This window comes from Phoca vitulina, unplaced genomic scaffold, assembly GCF_004348235.1.
Source record: "Phoca vitulina isolate PV1807 unplaced genomic scaffold, GSC_HSeal_1.0 scaffold84, whole genome shotgun sequence".
NCBI classification, from domain to species: Eukaryota; Metazoa; Chordata; class Mammalia; order Carnivora; family Phocidae; genus Phoca; species Phoca vitulina.
The window spans coordinates 972,670-989,943 of record NW_022589787.1 but is presented as its reverse complement, the minus strand read 5'-3'; the positions used below and the strand labels follow the sequence as shown (position 1 = coordinate 989,943).

At 36.9% G+C, this 17,274-nt stretch overlaps 1 long non-coding RNA gene across 4 annotated transcripts in view; it reads right to left on the bottom strand.

Moving 5' to 3' along the window:
• Positions 1-361: 361 nt before the first annotated feature.
• Positions 362-17,274, bottom strand: part of LOC116626184 — a 51,206-nt gene continuing 34,293 nt past the window's right edge. For all 4 annotated transcript variants that reach the window (XR_004298195.1, XR_004298196.1, XR_004298198.1 and 1 more), the window contains 3 exons: positions 3,462-3,601; positions 2,613-2,715; positions 362-1,698 (listed from right to left, as the gene is read on the bottom strand). This is a non-coding gene — a long non-coding RNA (uncharacterized LOC116626184). The remainder of the gene's footprint in view (positions 1,699-2,612; positions 2,716-3,461; positions 3,602-17,274) is intronic.

Sequence of the window (17,274 nt, the reverse complement as noted above, 5' to 3'; positions counted from 1 at the left end):
TTAATAAAAAGAAAGACATACCTTGTTCTTGGATAGGAAGACTTATAGTATTAAAAACCAAATTCTCCCCTAAATTAATTTATTAAAGTTGATGAAATTGCAGTCTAAACTGTAATTTCTTCCAACGAGAAGACACATGAGACAGGAGGCAGAAGAAGAGACACACAGACCCACAGAACAAAAATGGTGCCAGTCACAGATGAGAATACAGCACATGTGCAAGATGGCATTACAGATAAATGGGCAATTATTGGCAAATAATCGCAAGTAATGGCAAATAACTTGGCAACTTTAAGATTTCAAATCAAAAAAAATTTCTCATGATTTAAATTTGAATAAAAGAAAGACAAAAGAATAAAAGTTAACATAGGTGACGGTTTTATGGAATCAGTATAAATATTTTTTTCCAAAATGACATGAAACTCAGAAGCCGTAAAAGCAAACATGGTTATACTTGGACATATAACAATCATACACATTCTTATAACAAAAATGAAGTTTAAAAGTGCATAAAAAATATCTGTAAAGCTTGACAATCCAAACTTTTTTCCCCAATAATAAATGAGCTCTTCAAAATCAGAAGACTAAGCCCCCACCCCCAAAATTGGACAGAAAGAGGAAATTAAAGAATACAGATGGCTAATAAACATATGAAAAAAATGATCAAACTCAAAAGCAAAAGAAATACAATTTAAGACAATAGTTTGGGCTATCACATTTGCTAAAAATGTAAATATTTATAAAATCCATTATCTGTGAAGTTGTGGGAAAGCTGGCAATCTCATTCATTGCCATTTGAAGATAAAGTTGTTACCACATTTTAAGGAAATCTTGTAATAATTTGAAATGTGCATATCCTTAATCCCAGTATTTCAACTGCTAAGTAATTTATTATGATATAATAGACAAATGCAAAATTGTTGATAGGGAGGTTCATTGCACAGAAATTTTGTGCTAACAAATATCTATGGATGAGAAATGCTTATAACATTTAATTATATTTCATCTACAAAACAGTCGTGCAGTCATTCAACAAATGACACAGATGTATATTACTGAAATAGAAAAGGGTATTAAAAACTGTAAAATGAAAGGCAATTTGCAGAAGAATGTGTACAATATGGCCCCACTTCCAGAACCCCCCAAAATAGTTCGTGTGTATGTGTGTCTGTGTGTGTGCATCTATCCACTTAAAGAATGCACACAACTCTCTTAAGAGAAGAAAACACTAGGGGAGAGAATTGGGAGAGAGGAGGGCACTTAATTTATATATTAGATATTTAAATATGCTTTGAATTTTTGAAAAAAAAACTGTGCAGTTTCTTTTTAATATATCCTATTTAAAATTTTTACCATATGGCAAATGGAAATTATAAATGTATATTTATGGGAGCACTGAGCAATTCCACCATTTTGAGTTTCTTGTGCAATAATATATCCTCTACTGAGGCTCCTGGGATTGAGTCAAGTGGCAGCAAGGGAAACAGTCACCATGCCCAAATTAAAGTCTCATCGATGATATCCCAACATGAGCATTTCTCAGTTAAGCATTTCTTATCTGCGGGAGGTGTCCACTGCAACACAGGAAAGAGAGGAATCGCCAAGCATAAAGAAGAGTGTGTCATTGTTTTGGTGAAGCTGGTGGTAGAAGTAATGGCACCCTCAGTAACAAATCCACCTCACATTTGTGGTCACCACCTGCAAGGATACAGACGGGAATATTGGCAAAGGTGAGGGACACATTGTCTAAGGAGCCCATTGGGGGCTATGAAATTCTTATATGCTCTACCTCTACATGTGCCATGTATGAATCTACACAGAGGACACAAAGAAAGCCACATTTTCAGCTGCTGCATTCACCCTGTGGCCAGAAAAATGACTTTAAATCTTCCTAAATCAACATCAGTGCTACTTTTTCTTCTTTGCTGAGCTAAAAAGTGATAGACACCTCCAACTATCTCAGAATTTTATTTGTCTCTTTCCCTCTGTATTGGCTCCTTTAAGTTCTAGGTCACTCATTCATTTGATCAGTTATTTCAGACAAAACTATTTTTCTTCACTCCAGTCTAATAGTTACTGAGAACCACTGAATCTCATGTATACAACAACTTTCTGTTAACACAATGTATTCAGCCAAGTAGGATATTGGATAAGAAACATTAAGGAAATCTTTCATATTCACCACAAATATTCTAACTGAAATACAGAAAATCTATGAAGGTATATAAAAAAAAGCTGTATCTCTTTTTTTAAAGATTTATTTGTTTGTTTGTTTGTTTATTTATTTATTTGAGAAAGAGAGAGAGAAAGGGGAGGGGCAGAGGGAGAGGAAGAGAGAGTATTAAGCAAACTCTGCACTGAGCATGGAGCCTGACGCAGGGCTTGGTCTCAAGGCCCTGAGATCACAACCTGAGCTGAAACCAAGAGTTGGGTACTTAACCGACCACCCAGGTGCCCTGAGAAGCTGTATCTCTTAACTCACTATGCATTCTGGCCCTTGAAGTCAATTAGAATGTAGCCAAAAGTCATCAACCTTCAGAAAACTAACATCTATTTTCCTACCCAGACATGGTTGCCCCTAGAAATCAAGGACTATTCTGACAAAACCTTACCTTCAAAGCATGGCCCTTGGACCATAGCCTTCTTGTCTGAAGAGTCTTGTTTCAGAGATTTACTGGTATCATTCATTCCCAAGAGTTCCCAAGAAGTAATCTTCTGGGGGGAAAATGAGAAATGCCACTTCTAGTGAAAAAGGTTAATCAGCTGGATGCTGGGAAGTTATTCTTAGGTACTCTTTCACATTGATTTCATTTGGAAGTTGCTTCTTACTCACACAGCTCTGAAACTACAGCTAGCTGTACCATAACTCTATACATTTCAACATTAGCACATTGTATCAGAGTCCTTCTCTCCTGTGCATTTCCAAGACTGACTCGATTGCTTGAATCCCACTGAAAATTATGCCTTTTTCCCCCCCATCATTTATCATTTTCTGCTTAGTTGGCCAGGTTATTTACAAAATCACTTAAAATAATCTACTTATATATCTATACTCAATAAAAGTTCATTGAGAACCTATTCTATGCCCAGCAATCCATAGCTACTTATATCACAAAAATAAAATAAAAATGTCGGGTCATAAGAAATTAAAAGCGCATTTGATTAATCAAACATAGAAATAAAGACCTGAGAAGCAATTTAGTGAATGGTCTTATAGAAGTTGGTTCAGTTTTAGGAGTGGTTGTTGAGAAAGTCCCACATTTAGTAAGGCCTGTTATGACCCACAGATACAACTCCCAATTACTGTGCCCACTATTATCTGGATCTTGGACGGGTTTTTAATGATATTTAGTTACAACCAAATGTCATCAATCTTAAGAAGAGCAAGATCTATCAACTGCTATCCATCGTGGGCTTTTTTTTCCCAGTAAACATGCAGTTCCATGATAATATATTCATACCTGCAAGGGTCCAGAAGACCACAAGTAGCAATGGAGAACCACCGACTTAAAATTAATTTGTCATTTCACTCTCTGGAGATGGCATTCAAGAAAGGCAAAGGCATAGAGAGTTTCTCTTCCTTTCTAGGATCCATCATTACCTGGCAGGGAAAAAAAAGAGGAAAAATAACATTTTAAGAAAAAATATGCAGATATAAATATAAATGTACCTATATACACAGTTGTGCATGTAATCAAATTTAACAATAAAATATTCACAAATTGTGCATATCGTGCTATACAGATTACAAAGGGTGGATATTGCTAAGTCCTTGTGTGTCATGTGCAGACCTTCAAATGTGCATTGCTCTCCCTTCCCCTGAGATCCAATATACCCAAAAAGTGGCTGGCTAATAATTATTTTAGCAAAGTAAAATATTCTTATTCTATTAAGACTACATGTTATAAAACACTTTTACTATTATATATAGATCAATAAAAATACGGTTTCTCTATTACTATCTGGTGAAGTCCAAGGGAGGCTCCCAACAATTCCATTTGCAAAAGAAAATTGTTTCTAGCTTATATTTATCAATTTTTACAAGATCATCTTCAGAAGAAAATATACACATCAATAGTATCTAAATATTTGGAAAGATTGGATTAAACTAAATTACTCTTTTATAATAACAGTCTACTATTTGCCCCAAAGCAATAATCTAGTGAAAGGGTACATTCTTGTGTAATAATTACAAGAGTCTTAATCATTCTTCATTTAAAATAATTCATAAATACAATATTTTTATCTATGATTTTGAAGAAAGCATAAGTCACCAGTATAACAATATAGTATAGCAATAAAGTGTAGATGTGATAAAATGAAGAACACATTTGATTACTATATTCAGAGTATCCTCAAAACTGCACAGAACAATGGTTTACATGTTATTTACTGATCTCAAATTCACTGATTACTCAGTGAAAAAGAACTGTGTGTATCTTAAAGCAATGTCCTAAAAATGTCTTTCTGAAGTCATCTGCAGAACATCATATCACAAAGTTAATCAAATATATTTAGGCTTTCTTCTTTTATCATGTCAATCATTAAAATATCTTGAAATACTAGATTTATGTAAAGGTGTAAAATATTAACCTTTATATTAAAGAAAAACTAAGCAAAAACCATAATTGTTAAAAAGTATACTTGTCTTTTGAATATAAACACATTGATACAATACCATTGTCTTTTTTATTTCACTTCCTGCCTGCTGACAAATTTAGAAACATTTATCATAATGTAGTATCTTTTAATTCTATTTTCAAATATATTTTCCCCAAAATAATCTTAGCTAAGATTTCAACAACAGATATTTTAAAGATGTTATTTTTATAAGATCCACATATTTCATAATGCATCGGCATATATGAGAGTAGTTCTAGTAAATTTGTTTCCAATAGAACTTTGGCTCCTGCTGAACAAAAGTTTATAAATCTCAGGAGCCAAAGGAATGGTATATCACTGTGCTTACATAATTCTCTGTTCTCAGAGTAAATTTGGTTCTGAAGATTGCTGTTGGCAAATATGTAGATGTGGACCTTTGGGTTTTCTGAAAGTCCCAGTGAAAGACAAGCAGCCTTTCCCTTCAAAAGAACCACACAGACACAGTTCTTCAGAAAATATTTAAGATCTAAGTTAGGATAATGTATTCTGGAAGAGAAGGATTTAAGTGAGTCTAAATGGGAAAAGAAACACAATATTCTAAAATCACTGTCTCTGCAAAACCTGCTACTACTGAGGAAATCTTGACAAACTGTAGCAACTGCTCTAGCTTCCATCACATCTGACTCTTAGAGTTAGATGGCAGAAATAGATTTTCTTTAGACTTGTATGATAGTGTTTCTCAACCTATTATCATCATCATCATCAGCAGCAGCAGCAGCAGCAGCAGCTGCGTGGATATCTTTTTTAGGCATTTCCCCCTAGTTTTCACACCCTCAAATTTTAATACCACAGATATGCTGTATATCTGCTTATGTATGGTGGCTGTTTGGAGGGCCATGATCCACTGTAACATATAAGATTTCTTTTGCTCCCAAGAACTAACTTTCACCTCAGAAGTATGACATCAACTATGTTGAGAATCATGGTGTACAGTAATTTGAGAAAAATAACTAAACAGGTAGGGAGTACATACAGTCTTCCAGCTTGTCATGAAATGTGTTTAGAGTAGTTTCTTATTCTCTTCTAATGCTCATACTCAACAGGACACACTACTGAGGGTGCAGGGATGTTCTTTGTCACATACCTTACTTTGGCCCAATATCATCTTCATGCCTGAAAAGAACTATGCCTTTATGCTTTGGTCTAAACACGGAAATGCCAAAAATCCTAGAATCCACAGGAATGGAAAACATGGAGGACTCACCATATCATTAATGTATTTATCTAATGTTGAGATTACAAAGGGTCTTCTAAAATAGATTAAATTATTGACTAGTTAAAACAAACATTGGCTAGAAACATAGATAAATTTGAATGGGTGCGACTGTAGTGTCAAGGGACCTTCTGGAAGCCTCACAGAGATAAGCACTGATATTGATGGGACTCTAAATATCAGTGGCACATTGCTGAGTCTTAAGTGCAACTAAAACCTTGGATTCCTCCATATCCATTTCCCTCAAGAAAACACGAGACAAATAATATTTCTGATGGAATCTACAGAATCAATAGTGATGCCCCTCCTTCATTCCTAACTTTAGTGATTTATATCTTCGTTTCTTGTTCAGTCTAACTAAAGGCTTGTCAGTTCCATTAACCTTTGCAGAAATCTAACTTTTGGTCTCATGGGTTTTCCTTATAGTTATTTTGGGTTTTATTTTTATTTCATTGATTTTGCTCAAATCTTTATTATTTACTTCCTCGTACTTGATTTTCTAGTTGAGTCTTTTTCTTATTTCTTAAGGTAGGAGTTTAGTATATATTTTGAATTATGTATATATTTATATTTAAATAGGCTCCATGCCCAGCATGGAGCCCAACGTGGGGCTTGAACTTATGACCCTGAGATCAAGAGCCGAGCTGAAATTAAGAGTCAGATGATCATATTTATTTGATATATTTACTATTTTCTCATAGTCACTTAAAACTAGAACTCTTGGGGCACCTGGGTGGTTCAGTCGGTTAAGCATTGGGCTCTTGATTTTGGCTCAGGTCATGATCTTAGGGTTGTGAGATCAAGTCCTGCATCGGGCTTTGTGCTCAGTGTGGAGTCTGTTTGAGATTCCTTCTGTCCATCTCCCTCTTCCCCTCTCCCCGCTCGTGCTCCCTCTCTCTCAAATAAATAAATAAATAAATAAAATCTAAAAATAATAACTATAGATCTCCCTCTAAGCATGTCTTTATATGCATCCCATTCAGTTCTAAATGCTTTCTAGTTTCTTTGATTTTTCTTTGACCCATGGGTTCTCTTCTAAGTATATTAATTTCCAAATATTTGGTGATTTCCCAGATTTATTTGTTTTGATCTCTAATATAATTCCCTATGATCATAGACCTTACTCTATGATTTTAATCTTTTTAAATTCATTGTGTCCAGTTTTATGACTTAACACACAACTGATGCTGGAGAATGCTCCAGATGTGTTTGAAAATAATTTGCTTTCTGCTGCGTTCTATATATATCAGATCAAGTTTACTGAGAAAGATTGCTTAAGTATGCTATAGCCACACTCATTTTCTGTCTAATTGGTTTATCAATCATTAAGAAAAAGGTACAAAAGAGTCCAGTTATTTTCACTGAATTGCCTACTTATCCCTTCAACCATGTCTGTTTTTGCTTTACGTTATTTGAGGCACCATGGCTAGGTGATTATTATATTTATATCTATATAAATAACAGATTGAGCCATCTATCATTATATAATATCCGTTTTCATTTCTTTTTTTTTTTTTTAAGATTTTATTTATTTATTTGACAGAGAGAGACAGACAGCAAGAGCGGGAACACAAGCAGGGGTAAGAGGGAGAGGGAGAAGCAGACTCTCTACTGAGCAGGGAGCCCGACACGGGACTTGATCCCAGGACCCTGGGAACATGACCTGAGCTGAAGGCAGATGCTTAACTACTGAGCCACCCAGGCACCCCTCCGTTTTCATTTCTAATAATATTTTAACTTAAAGCCTGTTTTCTCTGAAATCAGAATAGCCACTCCAGTTCTCTTCTGGGTATTCTTTGCATAATATAGCTTTATCCACCATTTCCTTTCAAACCATTTATGTATTTTGCTCTAAATTATCTCTTTCATAAATAATGTATAGCTGTTTAATTTTTAATGGAACCTCCCAATTTCTGTCTTTTAAACTTAATAGTCATATGATTGGATTTATGTCTGCCCTTTTTCTGTTTTCTATATGTCTTACATCATTTTGGTCCCCATCTGTTCATTAATAGCTGCTTTCTTTTGTATTAAATGAGTATTTTGCTATTATACTATTTAAATCCTTTAGTGATTATTTTGAAATTATATATATTTATTTGTATATTAGAAATATATATTTTGAATTATGTATATATTTATATTTAAGTAGGCTCCATGCCCAGCATGGAGCCCAATGCGGGGCTTGAACTTATGACCCTGAGATCAAGAGCCGAGCTAAAATTAAAAGTCAGATGATCAACTGACTGAGCCACCCAGGGGCCCTTCTTTTGATAATTTTGTGTTATTACTATTTATCCTATGGTTTACAAAATAGATCTTAAATTACCACAGTCTATTTCAGGGTAACACTAACTTTGTTATATGGCCTTTATATGTCTTGAACTCAATTTCAGAGAAGTGTTTCTGTCAGTCATGTTTTCCATGTTTTCAAACAAAAAATTATTGATGTCATCATTGACCCAAGCATGTTTATAAGTGACTGACAGCCTGAAATATGTGATAGACACTAAACACTAAGGATTTTTTTTTAAAGATTTTATTTTATTTATTTGAGAGAGAGAGAGTGAGAGAGAGAGCACAAGAGGGGGTAGGGTCAGAGGGAGGAGCAGACTCCCCGCCAAGCAGGGAGCCTGATACGGGACTTGATCTCGGGACTCTGGGATCATGACCCAAGCCAAAGGCAGTCGCCTAACCAACTGAGCCACCCAGGCACCCCAAAACGCTAAGGATTTTGTGACCATTGGACACTAAGATCACATTTTGAAGTCAGAGAGAACAGCAAACACAATCAATAGCATAGGTAGACTCTTACTGTCATTTGGAGCATTTTAATTCCATGAAAAAATTTCAGTATTCTTGGGACAAAATGCATACCTACTGTTTAATTCTCATATATTTGTTTCGCTTACAAGAGAAAAGTAAATCCATAATCTCTTTGGATTTTTGACCATCTAATAGCTCCCAAGAGACCAATCATCACTGAGAAGATTCTAGCAGCACAGACAAATGTGTAAATGGTTCATGTGTAGGCAGAACCATTTCTCAAATTTTCAGTACTCATGTGATAATTCCCCAGGTCACTTTACTACAAGTGTATTTAGGCTGCCGGCTATGCACTAAAATAGACAGTTTCACCCCCAGATTGGATATGTATAGATCACAGTGCAATTCAATTCCTCTAATGCATGCAAATGGCTTAGCCTTCACTTTTTTTTGTTTTGTTTTGTTTTCATTTACAGATATTTAAATTCTAGTTGGTTAACATATAGTTCAATATTGGTTTCAGGAATAGAATTTAGTGATTCATCACTTAGATATAACACCCAGTTCTAAATACAAAAAATGCCTTCCTTAATACCCATTATCCACTTTGCCCATCCCCCAGCCACCTCCCTTCCATCAACCCTCAGCTTCTTCTGTATGATAAAGAGTCTCTTGAGGTGCAGGGAATATGGTGGAGGAGTAGGGGACCCTGTTTTATCTGGTCCCTTGAATTCAGCTACATATCTATCAAATCATTCACCTGTGAATTCAACCTGAGATCTAAGAAAAGAATTTCTGTAATTCTACAAATAGAAAAGCAACCACTAGTTGCAAGGTAGGAGGTGTGGAGAAGTGAATTGGAGGGGATATACTGGAAGATAAACTGCCATGGGGAGGGAGCTATGTAAGCCAGCTACCAGGAAAAGATATAGCAGCGGTGTGCAAAATTGGAACTTTTAGAAGTCTGCTCCTGTGAGGGATGTCCATACCAGAAAGGTGCTCAGGAGATGAAGAGGGGCAGAATCCCAGGTGGGACAGTATTGACTCAGGTCCCTGGAGTCACAGAAAGAACAGGGGTATCTGAGTGCAGCAGAGTTCCCAAGCATTGGAGTGGGGAAGCCAGCTATGATCACTGAGCCCAGGAGTGGGCTCTCAGATCAGTGTTGTCACAGACCACAAACTGTGGCACAATTGGGTGGCTGCTATCTGAGCAGGAGCCCAGCAAGTGGCAGGACACCAGTGAGACCTTCCTCATTCCCCTGGGAAGATAAGTGCAGGTGTGCACTGCAGGACTCTGTAGACTTTGGGGCACACAAAAGTGACTGATTGCTTTTGCCAGAGGGTGCTGAAGAGTGGGAGCCATGATCTTTCAGTTCCAGGGCTGGAAACTGGGGCACCACCATTTTTATTTTATTTTATTTTTTCTTCATCCTCTCAAGTGGGAAGGAAAGCCTTCAGGGAACAAAAGCCACATAGAGCAACCTAATGCAGGTTACCTGAGCCCAGTCCCCTGACAAGGGGTGGTGCAACTCCACCCAGGAAAGACACCTGGGGATCAGTGCAACAGGCCCCTCCCACAGAAAACCAGCAGGAACATCAGTCTAATACCAAGTTTATGTATCACAGAGAACTGAAAACTCCTATGCTGGGGGAACAGTACATAGAATTTGAGGTTTTTTCTCATGATTCCTTAGTCTTTCAGTTTAAAATCTTCTTTTTTTTTTAAATTTTCAGTTAGTTTCTTAACTTATCAACTCTATTTTTAAGTATTTTTTTAACTTTTATTTTTACATTTACATTTCATAGATATATTCTTCATTTTGGCTTCCTTTCACTGTATACAATTTCATTTGTGTGTGTCTGTGTATACATATGTATGTGTGTGTGTATACATATGTATGTGTGTGTGTGTGTGTGTGTGTGTGTGTGTGTGTGTGTGTGTGTTTAATTACAATTTTGGGATCTAGTGTCTTCTAACACACAGACTAAAATACATCCAGGACCAAGGGTTTTTATCCACCTATTAGATTATATTCTTTCTTTTTCCCTTTTTCTTTTCTTTTTTGATTTCTGGTCTCTTCGGATTTGTCTAGTGTATATTTTGCTGGGATCATGGTTGATATTTTTTATTTTGTTCTCTCATTCATCTAGTCTTCTCTGGACAAAATGACTAGAAGGAGAAATTCCAATAAAAGAAAGAACCAGAGGTAATACTCTCTGCCATAGATTTAATCTATATGGTTATAAGTAAGATATAAGACCTAGAATTCAGAATAATGATTATAAAGATAGGGCTGTAAAAAGCATAAAAGACACTATAGAATCCCTTAGTGCAGAAATAAAAGAACTCAATTCTAATCAGGCAAAAAAAAAAATGCTTTAACTGAGATGCAGTCTAAAATGGATGCTCTAATGCTAGGGTAAATGAGGCAGAACAGAGAGTCAATGATATAGAAGAAAAAATGATGGAAAGCAAGGAAGCAGAGAAAAAGAGATAAACAACTACTGGATTATGAAGGGAGGCTTCAAGAAACCAGCAACACCATAAAGTGAAACAATATTAGAATAATTGGGGTCCCAGGGGAAGAGGAAAGAGAGAGAGATAGAGAGAGAGAGGGACTAGAAGGTATATTTGAGCAAGTCATAGCTGAGAACTTCCCTAATCTGGGGAAGGAAACAGACATTTAAGTCCAGGAGGCACAAAGAACCCCCCTCAGAATCAATAAATATAGATCACTGAGACATATAATAGTGAAGCTTTCAAATTTCAGAGATAAAGAGAAAATCCCAAAAGCAGCTCAAGACAAGAGTTCCTTAACCTACAAGGGTGGGAACATTAGACTGGCAGCAGACTCGTCCACAGAGACCTGGCAGGACAGAAAGGGCTGGCATGATATATTCAGAGTATGAAATGAGAAAAACATGCAGCCAAGAATACATTATCCAGCAAGGCTATCATTCAGAATGGAAGGAGAGATAAAGAGCTCCAAGACATGAAATCTAAAAGAATTTGTGATCACTAAACCAGCCCTGCAGAAATATTAAAGGGGAACCTGTAAATGAAAGAGAGACAAAAAGCAACATACACCAGAAAGGAACACAGACAAAATACAGAAACAGTGATTTTACATGTAATACAATGTCACTAAATTCATATATTTCAATAGTGACTCTGAATGTAAATGGGCTAAATTGTCCAATCAAAAGACACGGGGTATCAGATTGGATAAAAATGCAAGGCCCATCCATATGCTGTCTACAAGAAACTCATTTTAGACCCAAAGAACCATTCATCACGCTAATGGAAAGAAAGCTGGGGTAGCAATCCTCCTATCAGACAAATTAGATTTTAAACCAAAGACTGTGGTAAGGGATGGAGAGGGACACTATATCAACCTAAAAAGGGTCTATACAACAAGAACATCTAACATAAATATTTATGCTCCTAACATGGAAGCAGCCAATTATATAATCCAATTAATAACAAAGTTAAAGAAACACATTGATAATAATACAAAAATACTAGGGGACTTTAACACCCCACTCAGAGCAATGGACAGATTGTCTAAGCAGAAGATCAATAATGAAACAAGGGCTTTGAATGAAACACTGGACCAGATGGACTTCACAGATACATATAGAACATTCTATCCTAAAGCAACAGAATACACATTCTTCTCAAGTGCACATGGAACATTGTCCAGAATAGATCACATACTGGGTCACAAATCAGTTCTCAACCAGTACCAAAAGATGGATTATTTCCTGCATACTTTCAGACCACAATGCTTTAAAACTTGAACTCAATCACAAGAGGAACTTTAGAAGAAACTCAAATACTAGGAAATTAAAGAACATCCTACTAAAGAATGAATGGGCCAAAAAGAAAACTTAAAAAGAATTTAAAAAATCATGGAAACAAATGAAAATGAAAACATAAATGTTCAAAACATTTCAGATGCAGCACAGGCAGTCCTAAGAGGGAAGTACATAGCAATATAAGCCTTTCCCAAGAAACAAGAAAAGTCTCAAATACACCACCTAAAAATATACCTAAAGGAGCTGGAGAAAGAACAGCAAATAAAACCTAAATCAAGCAGGAGAAGAGAAATAATAAATATCAGAGCAGAAATCAATGAAATAGAAACCAAAAGAACAGTAGAACAGATCAATGAAACTAGAAGCTTGTACTTTGAAAGAATTAATGAGATCGATAAACCCCTAGCCAGACTTATCAAAAAGAAAGAGAAAGGATCCAAATTCATAAAATCATGAATGAAAGAGGAGAGATCACAACCAACACCAAGGAAATACAAATAATTTTAAGAACATAATATGAGCAACTATATGCAAACAGATTAGGCAATCTGGAAGAAATGGACGCATTCCTGGAAACATATAAACTACCAAAACTGAAATAGAAAGAAATAGAAAACCTGAACAGACCCATAACCAGCAAGGAAATTGAAGCAGTAACAAAAAATCTCCCAAAAAACAAGAGTCCAGGGCTGGATGGCTGCCAATGGGACTTCTACCAAACATTTAAAGAATTAATACCTATTTTTCTGAAGCTGTTTCAAAAAATAGAAATGGAAGGAAAACTTCCAAACTCGTTCTATGAGACCAGCATTACCTTGATCCCCAAACCAGACAAAGACCCCACCAAAAAGGAGAATTATAGACCAATATCCCTGATGAACATGGATACCAAAAATCCTTACCAAGATACTAGCTAATAGGATCCAAAAGGACATTAGAAGGATTATTCACCACAACCAAGTGGGGTTTATTTCTGGGCTGTAAGACTGGTTTAACATTCACAAATCAATCAACTTGATACATCACAATAAAAGAAAGGACAAGAACTATATGATTCTCTCAATTGATGCAGAAAAGCATTTGACAAAATACAGCATTCTTTCTTGATTAAAACCCTGCACAGTGTAGGGATAGAGGGAACATACTTCAATATCATAAAAGCCATCTATGAAAAGCCCTCAGTGAATATCATTCTCAATGGGGAAAAATTGAGAGCTTTTCCCCTAAGGTGAGGAACACGATAGGGATGTCCACTCTCACCACTGTTGTTCAACATAGTACTAGAAGTCCTAGCCTCAGGACACACACATAACAAAAAGAAATAAAAGCCATTCAAATTGGCAAAGAAGAAGTCAAACTCTCACTCTTTCCAGATGACATGATACTTTATGTGGAAAACCCAAAAGACTCCACCCCAAAATTGCTAGAACTCATACAGGAATTCAGCAACGTGTCAGGATATAAAATCACTGCATAGGGCGCCTGGGTGGCTCAGTTGGTTAAGCGACTGCCTTCGGCTCAGGTCATGATCCTGGAGTCCCAGGATCGAGTCCCACATCGGGCTCCCTGCTCGGCAGGGAGTCTGCTTCTCCCTCTGACCCTCCCCTCTCTCATGCTCTCTCTCTCTCATTCTCTCTCTCAAATAAATAAATAAAATCTTAAAAAAAATAAAATAAAAAAAATAAAATCACTGCATAGAAATCAGTGGCATTTCTATACTCTGACAATGTGACAGAAGGAAGAGAAATTAAGGAGTTGATCCCATTTACAATTGCACCAAAAACCATAGGATACCTAGGAATAAATCTAACCAAAGAGGTAAAGCATCTGTACTCTAAAAACTACAGAACACTTATGAAAGAAATTGAGGATGACACAAAGAAATGAAAAAACATTCCATGCTCATCAATTGGAAGAATAAATATGTTAAAATGTCTCTGTTACACAGAGCAATCTACACATTCATGTGACCCCTAACAAAATACCATCAAGAAATGTCTGTTCATGTCTTCTGCCCATTTCTTGACTGGATTATTTGTTTTTTGGGTGTTGAACATTATAAGTTCTTTATAGATCTTAGATACTAGCCCTTTATCGGATATGTAATTTGCAAATATCTTTTCCCACTCCATAGGCTGCCTTTTAGTTTTGTTGACTGCTTCCTTTGCTGTGCAGAAGTTTTTATCTTGATGAAGTCCCAATAGTTCATTTTCACTTCAGTTTCCCTTGCCTTTGGAGATGTGTCTAGCAACAAGTTGCAGCAGCTGTGGTCAAAGAGGTTCCTGGCTGGGTTCTCCTCTAGGATTTTGATGGATTCCTGTCTCACATTTAGGTCTTTTAACCACTTTGAGCTTATCTTTGTTTACAGTATAAGAAAATGGTTGAGTTTCATTCTTCTACATGTGGCTGTCCAATATTCCCAGCACCATTTATTGAACAGACTGTCCTTTTTCCATTGAATATTCTTTCCTGATTTGTTGAAGATTAGTTGGCCATAGAATTGAGGGTCCATTTCTGGGTTCTCTCTTCTGTTCCATTGATCTATGTGACTTTTTTGTTGTTGTTGTCAGTATTATACTGTCTTGATGATTATAGCTTTGTGATATACCTTGAAGTTCGGCATTCTGATGCCACCAGCATTGATTTTCTTTTTCAACATTCCCCTGGCTATTTGGGGTCTTTTCTGGTTCCATACAAATTTCAAGATTATTTGTCCAGGTCTGTGAAAAATGTTGATGGTGTTTTCATAGGGATTGCATTGAATGTGTAGATTGCTCTGGGTAGCATAGACATTTTACCAATATTTATTCTTCCAATCCATGAGCATGGAATGTTTTTCCATTTCTTTGTGTCTTCCTCAATGGCCAAAACACACAGGAAAAAAAGCTCCACATCGCTTGGCATCAGGGAAATACAAATCAAAACCACAATGAGATACCACCTCACACCAGTCCTAATGGTTAAAATTAACAAGACAGGGAACAACAAATAATGGCGAGGATGCAGGGATAGGGGAGCCCTCTTACACTGTTTGTTGGAATGCAAACTGGTATAGCCATTCTGGAAAACAGTATGGAGGGTCCTCAAGAAGCTAAAAATAGACCTACCCTATGACCCAGCAATTGCACTACTAGGTATTTTTTTTTAATTTTTTTATTGTTATGTTAATCCCCATACATTACATCATTAGTTTTAGATATACTGTTCCATGATTCATTGTTTGTGCATAACACCCAGTGCTCCATGCAGAACGTGCCCTCCTCAATACCCATCACCAGGCTAACCCATCCTCCCTCCCCCTCCCCTCTAGAACCCTCAGTTTGTTTTTCAGAGTCCATCGTCACTCATGGTTCTTCTCCCCCTCCGATTTCCCCCCCTTCATTCTTCCCCTCCTGCTACATTCTTCTTCTTCTTTTTTTCTTTCTTAACATATATTGCATTATTTGTTTCAGAGGTACAGATCTGAGATTCAACAGTCTTGCACAATTCACAGTGCTTACCAGAACACATACCCTCCCCAGTGTCCATCACCCAGTCACCCCATCCCTCCCACCCCACCCCCCACTCCAGCAACCCTGTTTGTTTCCTGAGATTAAGAATTCCTCATATCAGTGAGGTCAGATGATACATGTCTTTCTCTGTTTGACTTATTTCGCTCAGCATAATACCCTCCAGTTCCATCCACGTCGTTGCAAATGGCAAGATCTCATTCCTTTTGATGGCTGCATAATATTCCATTGTATATATATACAACTCCTTCTTTATCCATTCATCTGTTGATGGACATCTTGGCTCTTTCCACAGTTTGGCTATTGTGGACATTGCTGCTATAAACATCGGGGTGCACGTACCCTTTCAGGTCCCTACTTTTGTATCTTTGGGGTAAATACCCAGGAGTGCAATTGCTGGATCATATGGTAGCTCTATTTTCAACTTTTTGAGGAACCTCCATACTGTTTTCCAGAGTGGCTGCACCACCTTGCATTCCCACCAACAGTATAGGAGGGTTCCCCTTTCTCCACATCCCCGCCAACATCTGTCATTTCCTGACTTGTTAATTTTAGCCATTCTGACTGGTGTGAGGTGGTATCTCATTGAGGTTTTGATTTGGATTTCCCTGATGCCGAGCGATATTGAACACTTTTTCACGTGTCTGTTGGCCGTTTGGATGTCTTCTTTGGAAAAATGTCTGTTCATGTCTTCTGCCCATTTCTTGATTGGATTCTTTGTTCTTTTGGTGTTGAGTTTGATGAGTTCTTTATAGATTTTGGATACTAGCCCTTTATCTGATATGTCATTTGCAAATATCTTCTCCCATTCTGTCAGTTGTCTTTTGGTTTTGTTGAATGTTTCCTTTGCTTTGCAAAAGCTTTTTATCTTGAGGAAGTCCCAATAGTTCATTTTTGCCCTTGCTTCCCTTGCCTTTGGCGATGTTTCTAGGAAGAAGTTGCTGCGGCTGAGGTCGAAGAGGTTGCTGCCTCTGTTCTCCTTTAGGATTTGGATGGACTCCTGTCTCACATTGAGGTCTTTCAACCATTTGGAGTCTATTTTTGTGTGTGGTGTAAGGAAATGGTCCAATTTCATTCTTCTGCATGTGGCTGTCCAATTTTCCCAACACCATTTGTTGAAGAGATTGTCTTTTTGCCATTAGACATTCTTTCCTGCTTTGTCAAAGATGAGTTGACCATAGAGTTGAGGGTCCATTTCTGGGCTCTCTATTCTGTTCCATTGATCTATGTGTCTGTTTTTGTGCCAGTACCATACTGTCTTGATGATGACAGCTTTGTAGTAGAGCTGGAAGTCCAGAATTGTGA